This window comes from Hyla sarda, unplaced genomic scaffold, assembly GCF_029499605.1.
Source record: "Hyla sarda isolate aHylSar1 unplaced genomic scaffold, aHylSar1.hap1 scaffold_747, whole genome shotgun sequence".
In the NCBI taxonomy this organism is placed as follows: Eukaryota; Metazoa; Chordata; class Amphibia; order Anura; family Hylidae; genus Hyla; species Hyla sarda.
Window position 1 is genome coordinate 2,709 of NW_026610770.1, and position 17,327 is coordinate 20,035.

The window sequence follows — 17,327 nt, forward strand, 5'->3', positions numbered from 1 at the left end:
AGGGATGCCCACTCTCCCCAATTCTGTTTATATGCGTTATAGAGGGCCTGTTGAAGAATGTGCAGAAAGATAAATGTGTGAGTGGTGTTTTTATTCCAGGTAGTGATGGTAGTAAGTTAAAGGTTTTAAGTTATATGGACGATGTGGTTTTTACTTGTACATCCCAAGCAGATCTCAACAGAGTAAATTTGCATGTGAGGATTTTTTGTTGTGTGGCTGGGATGAATGTGAACTGGGGGAAGTGCCAATTATGCAGTTTTGGGAACCAAGAGAATATAGTAGTGGATGGTGTTAAGGAAAAAGAAGACATTGAAGTGCTGGGAGTGATATTTGATAAAGACCTCAAAGGAAAGAAAAGTTATGAGACTTTGGACAGTAAAATTGAGAAGAAGCTATCCTTCTGGAGGTTAAGGAACTTGTCACTTAAAGGGAAAGTTCTTATCATTAAGTCTGTAATCCTACCGCTTCTCTTGTATACGGCTATGGTGCTTCCTCCAGGGAAGTTATGGACTAGGAGAGTCACAAGGAAGCTTTTTGTGTTCTTCTGGGGGTCTAAGATGGAGAAAATGAGAAGAGAAGAAGTGATGAAGAGTATGAATTTGGGCGGATATAACTTTCCAAACATTGATCTGTTTTTAAAGGTGCACTATTTTCTTTTAATTTTTAAATTGATACAGTGCAATAATAGGGCGGCAGACATGAGTAAATACCTTGCAGGATGGTTGTTTTCCAAATGGGGCTGGTGTGAGAGGGATTTGAGGAGACCCATAGCACATGTGATACCTACCTTCTATGTGCTCCTCAGGTCTTTCAATGATCAATTTGGTTTGAGCTCTTTAGGTGAACCTGATAAAAAGAAAATAGAACAAGAAATAAGGAAAAATGAGAGATTATATGAAGTACCATTCTGCACTAATGCTCAGTCTGTGAAGATTTGGAAGTTTTTTAAAGTTATTGGACTATCAAACAGACAAAAAGACGTTAGTTGGATGTCCTTTCATGGCTGCCTCCCAACCCGATCTTTTTTAAATGGAAGAGGTTTGAGAATAAGTGACAGATGCCCAAGAGAGGGTTGTGGAGGTAGAGAAGACTTAGTGCACCTTTATTGGGACTGTTTTTATGCAAAAGAATTTTTTATGTTTTTAAAGAAGTTTTTAATCCAACTCACTGGATATAACAGTTTTTCTTTTGAGAAAGTTTTTATTGGTCAAGATCTTAGTAAAAAGGAAGATACACGTACTAATTGGATTCTTTTTTCTGTTTTTAAAGAGGTTTTATGGGACTCACGCAATTTGCTTGTTTTTAAAAATGTTGTTATTTCTCCGAGGGAATTGAAAAGATTGTTTTTAGGAAGGATTTTTACTATCTTTCTACTGGACAAAAAGAGAATTGGTGAAGAAGAAGCGGAGAAAATCTGGATGCATACACGATGGAAAAATTTATAAGAAGTACGTAAAGGAGAAAGCTGTAAGTTTTTGACCAATTTCTGTGATTGTTTTTGACATGTTTTTTTGTTTTGTTGTTTGGTCACTTTTTCTTGGCACTCGGTTCCCTTAGTTAGTTTTTTCCGTATGATGTTTTTTCAGATATTGTTTTAAGTGACGAGTCTTGGTAGGTGACCTGATGATCGTCCAAACAATAGTCTGTAACTGAGGAAAAAAAAAAAAAAAAAAAAAAAAAAATCTGTTCTTATCAGTTTAATATCTGATACGTCCCCTATCTGGGGACCATATATTAAATGGATTTTTGAGAACGGGGGCCGATTTCGAAGCTTGCTTCCGTCGCCCTATGCATTGACCCGATATGGCAGTATCTTCGGGTACAGTGCACCACCCCCTTACAGGGTTAAAAAAAAAGATTCCTACTTTCATTGCTACCTGCTTGCTGGCTAGCCAGCTAGCCAGCCCTGTGGGCCTTGCTGCTGCTGCAGCCAAAAAACAAAAGGTGGTGCTGCTGCTGCTTCTGCTGCTTCTGCTTCTGCTTGTGTCTGGCCGCTGTTGGAGCGTCCAGGCACAGGACTTCTGCTGCTGCTGACTAAATGGCCTCCTTAATTGGATCATTTGAGTAGCCAGCACACCTGTGCAGGTAGGGCATGACATGATAGGCAGCTGCCTTGATAGCGGGTGGGTGCTGAATGTTCCTAATTGACAAAATAAGATTAATGCTTATGAAGAAATATAAAATCTCATCCCTTCCCCAATATCGCGCCACACCCCTACCCCTTAATTCCCTGGTTGAACTTGATGGACATATGTCTTTTTTCGACCGTACTAACTATGTAACTATGTAACATAACATGGGGGGGGGGTCTCCTGGCTGTTCACACAGGTGTGTCATTGCTGTACATTGACCATGCATTGCTTCTGTGGTATTGCAAAGGCAAAGACAAATGCTTCCAGCCATCCATTGCACTAATGGATTGGTCATCAGCTGGCTGTCTATGTCCCGCATCAATATAGACCAAAGTACAGAGGGTTAGGCTATGCTATTGTGCACCTACCTGATGCATCAGAAGGTGCGAGGCCCTTGCTAAATTCTGTGCACAGACTTTGAGATCTATACTTTAGACTGTATCTAAACCTGCTCCAACATGGACTGACATTCTGGCCTACTTTCAGCCGATGCGACTTGTCTGTCGCTGAACAGTCGCTTTTTATGTATTCAGCACCTATGTATAATGTTGTAAAAATGCTCTAGAAGCTAAAGTCGCAGAAATGTCACACATATTTGGCCTGCAACTTTCTGTGCGACAAATTCAGACAGGAAAAATCAGTATAAATCCTTAGAAAATTATCCCCCAGTGTCTCCATCTGCTGGCGGTATTGAATAAGCATTGCTGCACTGATGGGGTATGCATTAGACGAAAAAAAAGAAGAAAAAGAAGAATAATACGCCCAGAAAAGAGGCGAAAAGGAGAAAAACGTAAAAAAACGTGAAAAAAAAGTAAGAGGAAGAGAAGGGAAAAAAAGGTGGAAATGGGTTTAAAAGTGATTTCGGCTGAGAAATATATATATATATATATATATATATATATATATATATATATATATACGCGCACACACACACATATATATAAACGTATTCTCCGTTGAGATATTGCAGCCGCTGCTGTGTCCAGGCCCAGGAGCCTTAGCACTGTGCTGTGATGTCACTCAATACCACTGACATCACTAGGTGTAAACAACATCTCTCCTTTGCTGTGTATGTGACTATGGAGCTGTTTGGTGATGTCGTCTATTATGGCCTTCATAGAAGCAACAGGAGATTGTTGCATCCATCTAGAACCCTCAGAACTACAGTGCTATGATGTCACTCACTTCCACAGGCCTTGCAGAGTGTAAACAACAACAACCCAGCTTTGTTGTGTATGTAACCATAGGGATTTGTGATGTCACCTAGAACCTTCACAGCAGTGACAGCTTTATGAGGAGCATCAGCACTGCTCTGCCTGAGCAGAACCATCACCGCCATAGGTTGTCAAATAACCCGGGTTTAACCCACACAGGTAAGTCCAATGGGGTGCAGGCATGTCCTCTATGCTTACAGCTTCCCGTGGGTGTTGGTTTGATACCGTTTGGGGACAGCCAAGGAGGCATCTGCAGGCAACAAAGGTAGGTGTGTGCTTGTGTGTGTGTTTCCTATGCAGATCCTAAGCCCAGTGTCACATGCAAGTAGGAGGAGTAAGAAGGGTTCCTGGCAAATCCGGGTTATGGATTGCATTTAAAAAGGCCCCGTGGGAGTGCAATGGGCCCCTGTCTTGCTGCTTAGCAATAATGGTATGGGTTTAGGTTCTGCTGTGTGTACTGGTGGTTGACTGCCCCCCAGCCCAGAGTGTGCATGGAAAATTGTCTGGCAGCCTCCCTGACAGCAAGCAGTGATAGTGCCCATGAAGGGCACCTTGTTGGGCCCGCCCCTTTCACGGTTATCGCTTCTCGGCCTTTTGGCTAAGATCAAGTGTAGTATCTGTTCTTATCAGTTTAATATCTGATACGTCCCCTATCTGGGGACCATATATTAAATGGATTTTTGAGAACGGGGGCCGATTTCGAAGCTTGCTTCCGTCGCCCTATGCATTGACCCGATATGGCAGTATCTTCGGGTACAGTGCACCACCCCCTTACAGGGTTAAAAAAAAAGATTCCTACTTTCATTGCTACCTGCTTGCTGGCTAGCCAGCTAGCCAGCCCTGTGGGCCTTGCTGCTGCTGCAGCCAAAAAACAAAAGGTGGTGCTGCTGCTGCTTCTGCTGCTTCTGCTTCTGCTTGTGTCTGGCCGCTGTTGGAGCGTCCAGGCACAGGACTTCTGCTGCTGCTGACTAAATGGCCTCCTTAATTGGATCATTTGAGTAGCCAGCACACCTGTGCAGGTAGGGCATGACATGATAGGCAGCTGCCTTGATAGCGGGTGGGTGCTGAATGTTCCTAATTGACAAAATAAGATTAATGCTTATGAAGAAATATAAAATCTCATCCCTTCCCCAATATCGCGCCACACCCCTACCCCTTAATTCCCTGGTTGAACTTGATGGACATATGTCTTTTTTCGACCGTACTAACTATGTAACTATGTAACATAACATGGGGGGGGGGTCTCCTGGCTGTTCACACAGGTGTGTCATTGCTGTACATTGACCATGCATTGCTTCTGTGGTATTGCAAAGGCAAAGACAAATGCTTCCAGCCATCCATTGCACTAATGGATTGGTCATCAGCTGGCTGTCTATGTCCCGCATCAATATAGACCAAAGTACAGAGGGTTAGGCTATGCTATTGTGCACCTACCTGATGCATCAGAAGGTGCGAGGCCCTTGCTAAATTCTGTGCACAGACTTTGAGATCTATACTTTAGACTGTATCTAAACCTGCTCCAACATGGACTGACATTCTGGCCTACTTTCAGCCGATGCGACTTGTCTGTCGCTGAACAGTCGCTTTTTATGTATTCAGCACCTATGTATAATGTTGTAAAAATGCTCTAGAAGCTAAAGTCGCAGAAATGTCACACATATTTGGCCTGCAACTTTCTGTGCGACAAATTCAGACAGGAAAAATCAGTATAAATCCTTAGAAAATTATCCCCCAGTGTCTCCATCTGCTGGCGGTATTGAATAAGCATTGCTGCACTGATGGGGTATGCATTAGACGAAAAAAAAGAAGAAAAAGAAGAATAATACGCCCAGAAAAGAGGCGAAAAGGAGAAAAACGTAAAAAAACGTGAAAAAAAAGTAAGAGGAAGAGAAGGGAAAAAAAGGTGGAAATGGGTTTAAAAGTGATTTCGGCTGAGAAATATATATATATATATATATATATATATATATATATATATACGCGCACACACACACATATATATAAACGTATTCTCCGTTGAGATATTGCAGCCGCTGCTGTGTCCAGGCCCAGGAGCCTTAGCACTGTGCTGTGATGTCACTCAATACCACTGACATCACTAGGTGTAAACAACATCTCTCCTTTGCTGTGTATGTGACTATGGAGCTGTTTGGTGATGTCGTCTATTATGGCCTTCATAGAAGCAACAGGAGATTGTTGCATCCATCTAGAACCCTCAGAACTACAGTGCTATGATGTCACTCACTTCCACAGGCCTTGCAGAGTGTAAACAACAACAACCCAGCTTTGTTGTGTATGTAACCATAGGGATTTGTGATGTCACCTAGAACCTTCACAGCAGTGACAGCTTTATGAGGAGCATCAGCACTGCTCTGCCTGAGCAGAACCATCACCGCCATAGGTTGTCAAATAACCCGGGTTTAACCCACACAGGTAAGTCCAATGGGGTGCAGGCATGTCCTCTATGCTTACAGCTTCCCGTGGGTGTTGGTTTGATACCGTTTGGGGACAGCCAAGGAGGCATCTGCAGGCAACAAAGGTAGGTGTGTGCTTGTGTGTGTGTTTCCTATGCAGATCCTAAGCCCAGTGTCACATGCAAGTAGGAGGAGTAAGAAGGGTTCCTGGCAAATCCGGGTTATGGATTGCATTTAAAAAGGCCCCGTGGGAGTGCAATGGGCCCCTGTCTTGCTGCTTAGCAATAATGGTATGGGTTTAGGTTCTGCTGTGTGTACTGGTGGTTGACTGCCCCCCAGCCCAGAGTGTGCATGGAAAATTGTCTGGCAGCCTCCCTGACAGCAAGCAGTGATAGTGCCCATGAAGGGCACCTTGTTGGGCCCGCCCCTTTCACGGTTATCGCTTCTCGGCCTTTTGGCTAAGATCAAGTGTAGTATCTGTTCTTATCAGTTTAATATCTGATACGTCCCCTATCTGGGGACCATATATTAAATGGATTTTTGAGAACGGGGGCCGATTTCGAAGCTTGCTTCCGTCGCCCTATGCATTGACCCGATATGGCAGTATCTTCGGGTACAGTGCACCACCCCCTTACAGGGTTAAAAAGAAAGATTCCTACTTTCATTGCTACCTGCTTGCTGGCTAGCCAGCTAGCCAGCCCTGTGGGCCTTGCTGCTGCTGCAGCCAAAAAACAAAAGGTGGTGCTGCTGCTGCTTCTGCTGCTTCTGCTTCTGCTTGTGTCTGGCCGCTGTTGGAGCGTCCAGGCACAGGACTTCTGCTGCTGCTTACTAAATGGCCTCCTTAATTGGATCATTTGAGTAGCCAGCACACCTGTGCAGGTAGGGCATGACATGATAGGCAGCTGCCTTGATAGCGGGTGGGTGCTGAATGTTCCTAATTGACAAAATAAGATTAATGCTTATGAAGAAATATAAAATCTCATCCCTTCCCCAATATCGCGCCACACCCCTACCCCTTAATTCCCTGGTTGAACTTGATGGACATATGTCTTTTTTCGACCGTACTAACTATGTAACTATGTAACATAACATGGGGGGGGGGGGGGGTCTCCTGGCTGTTCACACAGGTGTGTCATTGCTGTACATTGACCATGCATTGCTTCTGTGGTATTGCAAAGGCAAAGACAAATGCTTCCAGCCATCCATTGCACTAATGGATTGGTCATCAGCTGGCTGTCTATGTCCCGCATCAATATAGACCAAAGTACAGAGGGTTAGGCTATGCTATTGTGCACCTACCTGATGCATCAGAAGGTGCGAGGCCCTTGCTAAATTCTGTGCACAGACTTTGAGATCTATACTTTAGACTGTATCTAAACCTGCTCCAACATGGACTGACATTCTGGCCTACTTTCAGCCGATGCGACTTGTCTGTCGCTGAACAGTCGCTTTTTATGTATTCAGCACCTATGTATAATGTTGTAAAAATGCTCTAGAAGCTAAAGTCGCAGAAATGTCACACATATTTGGCCTGCAACTTTCTGTGCGACAAATTCAGACAGGAAAAATCAGTATAAATCCTTAGAAAATTATCCCCCAGTGTCTCCATCTGCTGGCGGTATTGAATAAGCATTGCTGCACTGATGGGGTATGCATTAGACGAAAAAAAAGAAGAAAAAGAAGAATAATACGCCCAGAAAAGAGGCGAAAAGGAGAAAAACGTAAAAAAACGTGAAAAAAAAGTAAGAGGAAGAGAAGGGAAAAAAAGGTGGAAATGGGTTTAAAAGTGATTTCGGCGGAGAAATATATATATATATATATATATATATATATATATATATATATACGCGCACACACACACATATATATAAACGTATTCTCCGTTGAGATATTGCAGCCGCTGCTGTGTCCAGGCCCAGGAGCCTTAGCACTGTGCTGTGATGTCACTCAATACCACTGACATCACTAGGTGTAAACAACATCTCTCCTTTGCTGTGTATGTGACTATGGAGCTGTTTGGTGATGTCGTCTATTATGGCCTTCATAGAAGCAACAGGAGATTGTTGCATCCATCTAGAACCCTCAGAACTACAGTGCTATGATGTCACTCACTTCCACAGGCCTTGCAGAGTGTAAACAACAACAACCCAGCTTTGTTGTGTATGTAACCATAGGGATTTGTGATGTCACCTAGAACCTTCACAGCAGCGACAGCTTTATGAGGAGCATCAGCACTGCTCTGCCTGAGCAGAACCATCACCGCCATAGGTTGTCAAATAACCCGGGTTTAACCCACACAGGTAAGTCCAATGGGGTGCAGGCATGTCCTCTATGCTTACAGCTTCCCGTGGGTGTTGGTTTGATACCGTTTGGGGACAGCCAAGGAGGCATCTGCAGGCAACAAAGGTAGGTGTGTGCTTGTGTGTGTGTTTCCTATGCAGATCCTAAGCCCAGTGTCACATGCAAGTAGGAGGAGTAAGAAGGGTTCCTGGCAAATCCGGGTTATGGATTGCATTTAAAAAGGCCCCGTGGGAGTGCAATGGGCCCCTGTCTTGCTGCTTAGCAATAATGGTATGGGTTTAGGTTCTGCTGTGTGTACTGGTGGTTGACTGCCCCCCAGCCCAGAGTGTGCATGGAAAATTGTCTGGCAGCCTCCCTGACAGCAAGCAGTGATAGTGCCCATGAAGGGCACCTTGTTGGGCCCGCCCCTTTCACGGTTATCGCTTCTCGGCCTTTTGGCTAAGATCAAGTGTAGTATCTGTTCTTATCAGTTTAATATCTGATACGTCCCCTATCTGGGGACCATATATTAAATGGATTTTTGAGAACGGGGGCCGATTTCGAAGCTTGCTTCCGTCGCCCTATGCATTGACCCGATATGGCAGTATCTTCGGGTACAGTGCACCACCCCCTTACAGGGTTAAAAAGAAAGATTCCTACTTTCATTGCTACCTGCTTGCTGGCTAGCCAGCTAGCCAGCCCTGTGGGCCTTGCTGCTGCTGCAGCCAAAAAACAAAAGGTGGTGCTGCTGCTGCTTCTGCTTCTGCTTGTGTCTGGCCGCTGTTGGAGCGTCCAGGCACAGGACTTCTGCTGCTGCTGACTAAATGGCCTCCTTAATTATATCATTTGAGTAGCCAGCACACCTGTGCAGGTAGGGCATGACATGATAGGCAGCTGCCTTGATAGCGGGTGGGTGCTGAATGTTCCTAATTGACAAAATAAGATTAATGCTTATGAAGAAATATAAAATCTCATCCCTTCCCCAATATCGCGCCACACCCCTACCCCTTAATTCCCTGGTTGAACTTGATGGACATATGTCTTTTTTCGACCGTACTAACTATGTAACTATGTAACATAACATGGGGGGGGGGGGGGGTCTCCTGGCTGTTCACACAGGTGTGTCATTGCTGTATATTGACCATGCATTGCTTCTGTGGTATTGCAAAGGCAAAGACAAATGCTTCCAGCCATCCATTGCACTAATGGATTGGTCATCAGCTGGCTGTCTATGTCCCGCATCAATATAGACCAAAGTACAGAGGGTTAGGCTATGCTATTGTGCACCTACCTGATGCATCAGAAGGTGCGAGGCCCTTGCTAAATTCTGTGCACAGACTTTGAGATCTATACTTTAGACTGTATCTAAACCTGCTCCAACATGGACTGACATTCTGGCCTACTTTCAGCCGATGCGACTTGTCTGTCGCTGAACAGTCGCTTTTTATGTATTCAGCACCTATGTATAATGTTGTAAAAATGCTCTAGAAGCTAAAGTCGCAGAAATGTCACACATATTTGGCCTGCAACTTTCTGTGCGACAAATTCAGACAGGAAAAATCAGTATAAATCCTTAGAAAATTATCCCCCAGTGTCTCCATCTGCTGGCGGTATTGAATAAGCATTGCTGCACTGATGGGGTATGCATTAGACGAAAAAAAAGAAGAAAAAGAAGAATAATACGCCCAGAAAAGAGGCGAAAAGGAGAAAAACGTAAAAAAACGTGAAAAAAAAGTAAGAGGAAGAGAAGGGAAAAAAAGGTGGAAATGGGTTTAAAAGTGATTTCGGCGGAGAAATATATATATATATATATATATATATATATATATATATATATATATACGCGCACACACACACATATATATAAACGTATTCTCCGTTGAGATATTGCAGCCGCTGCTGTGTCCAGGCCCAGGAGCCTTAGCACTGTGCTGTGATGTCACTCAATACCACTGACATCACTAGGTGTAAACAACATCTCTCCTTTGCTGTGTATGTGACTATGGAGCTGTTTGGTGATGTCGTCTATTATGGCCTTCATAGAAGCAACAGGAGATTGTTGCATCCATCTAGAACCCTCAGAACTACAGTGCTATGATGTCACTCACTTCCACAGGCCTTGCAGAGTGTAAACAACAACAACCCAGCTTTGTTGTGTATGTAACCATAGGGATTTGTGATGTCACCTAGAACCTTCACAGCAGCGACAGCTTTATGAGGAGCATCAGCACTGCTCTGCCTGAGCAGAACCATCACCGCCATAGGTTGTCAAATAACCCGGGTTTAACCCACACAGGTAAGTCCAATGGGGTGCAGGCATGTCCTCTATGCTTACAGCTTCCCGTGGGTGTTGGTTTGATACCGTTTGGGGACAGCCAAGGAGGCATCTGCAGGCAACAAAGGTAGGTGTGTGCTTGTGTGTGTGTTTCCTATGCAGATCCTAAGCCCAGTGTCACATGCAAGTAGGAGGAGTAAGAAGGGTTCCTGGCAAATCCGGGTTATGGATTGCATTTAAAAAGGCCCCGTGGGAGTGCAATGGGCCCCTGTCTTGCTGCTTAGCAATAATGGTATGGGTTTAGGTTCTGCTGTGTGTACTGGTGGTTGACTGCCCCCCAGCCCAGAGTGTGCATGGAAAATTGTCTGGCAGCCTCCCTGACAGCAAGCAGTGATAGTGCCCATGAAGGGCACCTTGTTGGGCCCGCCCCTTTCACGGTTATCGCTTCTCGGCCTTTTGGCTAAGATCAAGTGTAGTATCTGTTCTTATCAGTTTAATATCTGATACGTCCCCTATCTGGGGACCATATATTAAATGGATTTTTGAGAACGGGGGCCGATTTCGAAGCTTGCTTCCGTCGCCCTATGCATTGACCCGATATGGCAGTATCTTCGGGTACAGTGCACCACCCCCTTACAGGGTTAAAAAGAAAGATTCCTACTTTCATTGCTACCTGCTTGCTGGCTAGCCAGCTAGCCAGCCCTGTGGGCCTTGCTGCTGCAGCCAAAAAACAAAAGGTGGTGCTGCTGCTGCTTCTGCTGCTTCTGCTTCTGCTTGTGTCTGGCCGCTGTTGGAGCGTCCAGGCACAGGACTTCTGCTGCTGCTGACTAAATGGCCTCCTTAATTGGATCATTTGAGTAGCCAGCACACCTGTGCAGGTAGGGCATGACATGATAGGCAGCTGCCTTGATAGCGGGTGGGTGCTGAATGTTCCTAATTGACAAAATAAGATTAATGCTTATGAAGAAATATAAAATCTCATCCCTTCCCCAATATCGCGCCACACCCCTACCCCTTAATTCCCTGGTTGAACTTGATGGACATATGTCTTTTTTCGACCGTACTAACTATGTAACTATGTAACATAACATGGGGGGGGGGGGGTCTCCTGGCTGTTCACACAGGTGTGTCATTGCTGTACATTGACCATGCATTGCTTCTGTGGTATTGCAAAGGCAAAGACAAATGCTTCCAGCCATCCATTGCACTAATGGATTGGTCATCAGCTGGCTGTCTATGTCCCGCATCAATATAGACCAAAGTACAGAGGGTTAGGCTATGCTATTGTGCACCTACCTGATGCATCAGAAGGTGCGAGGCCCTTGCTAAATTCTGTGCACAGACTTTGAGATCTATACTTTAGACTGTATCTAAACCTGCTCCAACATGGACTGACATTCTGGCCTACTTTCAGCCGATGCGACTTGTCTGTCGCTGAACAGTCGCTTTTTATGTATTCAGCACCTATGTATAATGTTGTAAAAATGCTCTAGAAGCTAAAGTCGCAGAAATGTCACACATATTTGGCCTGCAACTTTCTGTGCGACAAATTCAGACAGGAAAAATCAGTATAAATCCTTAGAAAATTATCCCCCAGTGTCTCCATCTGCTGGCGGTATTGAATAAGCATTGCTGCACTGATGGGGTATGCATTAGACGAAAAAAAAGAAGAAAAAGAAGAATAATACGCCCAGAAAAGAGGCGAAAAGGAGAAAAACGTAAAAAAACGTGAAAAAAAAGTAAGAGGAAGAGAAGGGAAAAAAAGGTGGAAATGGGTTTAAAAGTGATTTCAGCGGAGAAATATATATATATATATATATATATATATATATATATATATATACGCGCACACACACACATATATATAAACGTATTCTCCGTTGAGATATTGCAGCCGCTGCTGTGTCCAGGCCCAGGAGCCTTAGCACTGTGCTGTGATGTCACTCAATACCACTGACATCACTAGGTGTAAACAACATCTCTCCTTTGCTGTGTATGTGACTATGGAGCTGTTTGGTGATGTCGTCTATTATGGCCTTCATAGAAGCAACAGGAGATTGTTGCATCCATCTAGAACCCTCAGAACTACAGTGCTATGATGTCACTCACTTCCACAGGCCTTGCAGAGTGTAAACAACAACAACCCAGCTTTGTTGTGTATGTAACCATAGGGATTTGTGATGTCACCTAGAACCTTCACAGCAGCAACAGCTTTATGAGGAGCATCAGCACTGCTCTGCCTGAGCAGAACCATCACCGCCATAGGTTGTCAAATAACCCGGGTTTAACCCACACAGGTAAGTCCAATGGGGTGCAGGCATGTCCTCTATGCTTACAGCTTCCCGTGGGTGTTGGTTTGATACCGTTTGGGGACAGCCAAGGAGGCATCTGCAGGCAACAAAGGTAGGTGTGTGCTTGTGTGTGTGTTTCCTATGCAGATCCTAAGCCCAGTGTCACATGCAAGTAAGAGGAGTAAGAAGGGTTCCTGGCAAATCCGGGTTATGGATTGCATTTAAAAAGGCCCCGTGGGAGTGCAATGGGCCCCTGTCTTGCTGCTTAGCAATAATGGTATGGGTTTAGGTTCTGCTGTGTGTACTGGTGGTTGACTGCCCCCCAGCCCAGAGTGTGCATGGAAAATTGTCTGGCAGCCTCCCTGACAGCAAGCAGTGATAGTGCCCATGAAGAGCACCTTGTTGGGCCCGCCCCTTTCACGGTTATCGCTTCTCGGCCTTTTGGCTAAGATCAAGTGTAGTATCTGCTCACTTGGTCTGGCTGGAAGGTTCCTGGGGTACCCGTGCCTTGGCCTTGGGGGATCGCTCTACCTATTTGGTGGAGCTTCACCCCCTTGCTGCTTTTGGGGTTACGGCTTACTCCCCAGGAAACGAGAGGTGATCACCAGGCAGCCACTGGGTCGCCTGGTTGCAAACAGAGGACGGAAGAAGATCTCGGCAGCTGAACAGACATGGCGGATATACCTGAATATGCTCGGGTCCAAAATGCTGTTCGATTTATCGTGGAGGAGCAAGCCAGAGAAGAAAAGAATCTGGACTTCTTAATTGTGGAGATCTTGTTTGGTCTGTTCCAAGTGCCAAGAATGGAGATCTTGACAGTCATGGATTACCCTCGAAAGGGGGTCTATGATGTTACTTTCAACAGCAAGTCTTTCTACAGAAAATTTTTGGAAACCTTGGAGAAAACCCGGAATCATCCAAAGATGGAAGGCATAAAATTGGTTGAGCACTTTGTGGACAATACCAAGCTGTTCACAGTTAAGATGTACTCGCCATACGCGAAAGAAAGTGACATCAAGCTCTTTTTGCAGGAATTTTGTGTGGAAGTAGAGGAAAGAGGTAAAGTCCTTAACCAACACCAGCTTTGGACAGGAAAATGGAAGTTCTTGTGCAGACTGAAAGAGGATGCGGGGGCGCCCGGAAGATTGCTGCTCCCACCAGCTCGGTTTAAAATAGGGAAGGACACAGGGGATTTATTTTTCCCAGAGATGGGAACTTTCTGCAAAAACTGCAAACAATACGGGCATGAAAGTTGTGGAAAGATAATATGTACCAAATGTCTGAAGGAAGGTCATGTCTTTTCTGAGTGTGGCCAAAGTAAGACCTGCAGGGCCTGTAAAAAGACTGGGCATTTCTTTAAAGACTGCCCGGAAAAATCTGAGGCTATGGAAGTTGGGGTGAAATTGAAGAGGAAGACAAAAGAAGAGAATATAGTTCCAGAGGCCAAAAAAGTTTCTGGCAAGAGCAAAGAAAAGTTGGACACAGGAAAAGAAATGGAAGAAGAAAGCGTAAGTGAGGCTTCTGAAGGGGAGCACACAGAGGAATTAAAGAAAATAATTCTCAGTGAGTATTTTTCTGGATATTTGGGTGAGGTGCTAGACCAAGCCCCAAAGGAAGAAAAAGAAATATTTGTTCAAGACCTAGTAAAATTTAAAATAAAAGTGAATACCCGGCTTGAAACTGTGAGGGGAAAAATAATGCAGTCCATGAAGCCTGATGTAAGGCGCTTCATGGCGACCTACCAAGTGTCACCATGGTTGGCAGTCCCTGTCAAAGAAGCTTTGAAGAGTGGAGCTCTTCAATTCGGTTTAATTGATTATTTGGCAGTTTTCGCGTGGAGAAAGGGTTTCATTTTGGATTAAGGTTTATTTGAGTTATTGTTGTTAGTTGTTTTGTTGTTTTAATTTGTTTTATTCTGGAAATAAATAAAAAAAAAAAAAAAAAAAAAAGTTACCTGATGATGAGCACAAAAATCTAGTTCATATGAGATCTTAGAACTATGATTTAGTTCTGAGGGAAACTTAAAAAAAAAGAAAAATCTGTTCTTATCAGTTTAATATCTGATACGTCCCCTATCTGGGGACCATATATTAAATGGATTTTTGAGAACGGGGGCCGATTTCGAAGCTTGCTTCCGTCGCCCTATGCATTGACCCGATATGGCAGTATCTTCGGGTACAGTGCACCACCCCCTTACAGGGTTAAAAAGAAAGATTCCTACTTTCATTGCACCTGCTTGCTGGCTAGCCAGCTAGCCAGCCCTGTGGGCCTTGCTGCTGCTGCAGCCAAAAAACAAAAGGTGGTGCTGCTGCTGCTTCTGCTGCTTCTGCTTCTGCTTGTGTCTGGCCGCTGTTGGAGCGTCCAGGCACAGGACTTCTGCTGCTGCTGACTAAATGGCCTCCTTAATTGGATCATTTGAGTAGCCAGCACACCTGTGCAGGTAGGGCATGACATGATAGGCAGCTGCCTTGATAGCGGGTGGGTGCTGAATGTTCCTAATTGACAAAATAAGATTAATGCTTATGAAGAAATATAAAATCTCATCCCTTCCCCAATATCGCGCCACACCCCTACCCCTTAATTCCCTGGTTGAACTTGATGGACATATGTCTTTTTTCGACCGTACTAACTATGTAACTATGTAACATAACATGGGGGGGGGGGGGGTCTCCTGGCTGTTCACACAGGTGTGTCATTGCTGTACATTGACCATGCATTGCTTCTGTGGTATTGCAAAGGCAAAGACAAATGCTTCCAGCCAGCCATTGCACTAATGGATTGGTCATCAGCTGGCTGTCTATGTCCCGCATCAATATAGACCAAAGTACAGAGGGTTAGGCTATGCTATTGTGCACCTACCTGATGCATCAGAAGGTGCGAGGCCCTTGCTAAATTCTGTGCACAGACTTTGAGATCTATACTTTAGACTGTATCTAAACCTGCTCCAACATGGACTGACATTCTGGCCTACTTTCAGCCGATGCGACTTGTCTGTCGCTGAACAGTCGCTTTTTATGTATTCAGCACCTATGTATAATGTTGTAAAAATGCTCTAGAAGCTAAAGTCGCAGAAATGTCACACATATTTGGCCTGCAACTTTCTGTGCGACAAATTCAGACAGGAAAAATCAGTATAAATCCTTAGAAAATTATCCCCCAGTGTCTCCATCTGCTGGCGGTATTGAATAAGCATTGCTGCACTGATGGGGTATGCATTAGACGAAAAAAAAGAAGAAAAAGAAGAATAATACGCCCAGAAAAGAGGCGAAAAGGAGAAAAACGTAAAAAAACTTGAAAAAAAAGTAAGAGGAAGAGAAGGGAAAAAAAGGTGGAAATGGGTTTAAAAGTGATTTCGGCGGAGAAATATATATATATATATATATATATATATATATATATATATATATATATAGATATATATATATATACGCGCACACACACACATATATATAAACGTATTCTCCGTTGAGATATTGCAGCCGCTGCTGTGTCCAGGCCCAGGAGCCTTAGCACTGTGCTGTGATGTCACTCAATACCACTGACATCACTAGGTGTAAACAACATCTCTCCTTTGCTGTGTATGTGACTATGGAGCTGTTTGGTGATGTCGTCTATTATGGCCTTCATAGAAGCAACAGGAGATTGTTGCATCCATCTAGAACCCTCAGAACTACAGTGCTATGATGTCACTCACTTCCACAGGCCTTGCAGAGTGTAAACAACAACAACCCAGCTTTGTTGTGTATGTAACCATAGGGATTTGTGATGTCACCTAGAACCTTCACAGCAGCGACAGCTTTATGAGGAGCATCAGCACTGCTCTGCCTGAGCAGAACCATCACCGCCATAGGTTGTCAAATAACCCGGGTTAAACCCACACAGGTAAGTCCAATGGGGTGCAGGCATGTCCTCTATGCTTACAGCTTCCCGTGGGTGTTGGTTTGATACCGTTTGGGGACAGCCAAGGAGGCATCTGCAGGCAACAAAGGTAGGTGTGTGCTTGTGTGTGTGTTTCCTATGCAGATCCTAAGCCCAGTGTCACATGCAAGTAGGAGGAGTAAGAAGGGTTCCTGGCAAATCCGGGTTATGGATTGCATTTAAAAAGGCCCCATGGGAGTGCAATGGGCCCCTGTCTTGCTGCTTAGCAATAATGGTATGGGTTTAGGTTCTGCTGTGTGTACTGGTGGTTGACTGCCCCCCAGCCCAGAGTGTGCATGGAAAATTGTCTGGCAGCCTCCCTGACAGCAAGCAGTGATAGTGCCCATGAAGGGCACCTTGTTGGGCCCGCCCCTTTCACGGTTATCGCTTCTCGGCCTTTTGGCTAAGATCAAGTGTAGTAATACAGGAGATCTGGTCAGAAGGTACTCGGGTACCCCTCTCCTCGGCCTTGTGGGATCGCCCAGGTTTATTGCCTGGGCTTCACCCACTTGTTGCTATTGGGGAGAGGGCCTAGTCCCAGGGTAACGAGTAGCGATCGCCTCTCAAGACCTTCGGGTGGAGAGAGGTTAGAACCATGGATGATGATCCGGATCCAGGTTCTGTGCCGGCATACGCAAGGATCAAAAACACCGTGAGAGTCATTCTCACGGATGATACCAAAAGGGCGGACGATTTGAAATTCGTAGTAGAGGACGTGCTCGGAGGAGTTTTCGGAATACAGAAGGGCGAGATATTGGCAATCCAGGACTACCCGAAGCGTAAAATTTTTGATGTGACGTTCA

General features: G+C 44.7%; 6 non-coding genes and 2 pseudogenes across 6 annotated transcripts; all 8 read left to right on the forward strand.

The window, feature by feature from the left end:
- Positions 1-1,638: 1,638 nt before the first annotated feature.
- On the forward strand, positions 1,639-1,835 carry LOC130345175 (U2 spliceosomal RNA). The gene has a single exon (XR_008883927.1). It is a non-coding gene; the product is annotated as a U2 spliceosomal RNA (small nuclear RNA).
- A 2,089-nt stretch (positions 1,836-3,924) lies between these two features.
- Positions 3,925-4,115, forward strand: LOC130345166 (U2 spliceosomal RNA). The gene has a single exon (XR_008883922.1). It is a non-coding gene; the product is annotated as a U2 spliceosomal RNA (small nuclear RNA).
- Positions 4,116-6,198: 2,083 nt separating this feature from the next.
- Positions 6,199-6,389, forward strand: LOC130345178 (U2 spliceosomal RNA). The gene has a single exon (XR_008883929.1). It is a non-coding gene; the product is annotated as a U2 spliceosomal RNA (small nuclear RNA).
- Positions 6,390-8,479: 2,090 nt separating this feature from the next.
- LOC130345188 (U2 spliceosomal RNA) lies at positions 8,480-8,670 on the forward strand. The gene has a single exon (XR_008883931.1). It is a non-coding gene; the product is annotated as a U2 spliceosomal RNA (small nuclear RNA).
- A 2,085-nt stretch (positions 8,671-10,755) lies between these two features.
- LOC130345189 (U2 spliceosomal RNA) lies at positions 10,756-10,946 on the forward strand. The gene has a single exon (XR_008883932.1). It is a non-coding gene; the product is annotated as a U2 spliceosomal RNA (small nuclear RNA).
- Positions 10,947-13,031: 2,085 nt separating this feature from the next.
- Positions 13,032-13,184, forward strand: LOC130345186 (U2 spliceosomal RNA; annotated as a pseudogene).
- Positions 13,185-14,603: 1,419 nt separating this feature from the next.
- LOC130345170 (U2 spliceosomal RNA) lies at positions 14,604-14,797 on the forward strand. The gene has a single exon (XR_008883924.1). It is a non-coding gene; the product is annotated as a U2 spliceosomal RNA (small nuclear RNA).
- A 2,110-nt stretch (positions 14,798-16,907) lies between these two features.
- Positions 16,908-17,040, forward strand: LOC130345187 (U2 spliceosomal RNA; annotated as a pseudogene).
- Positions 17,041-17,327: the final 287 nt, after the last annotated feature.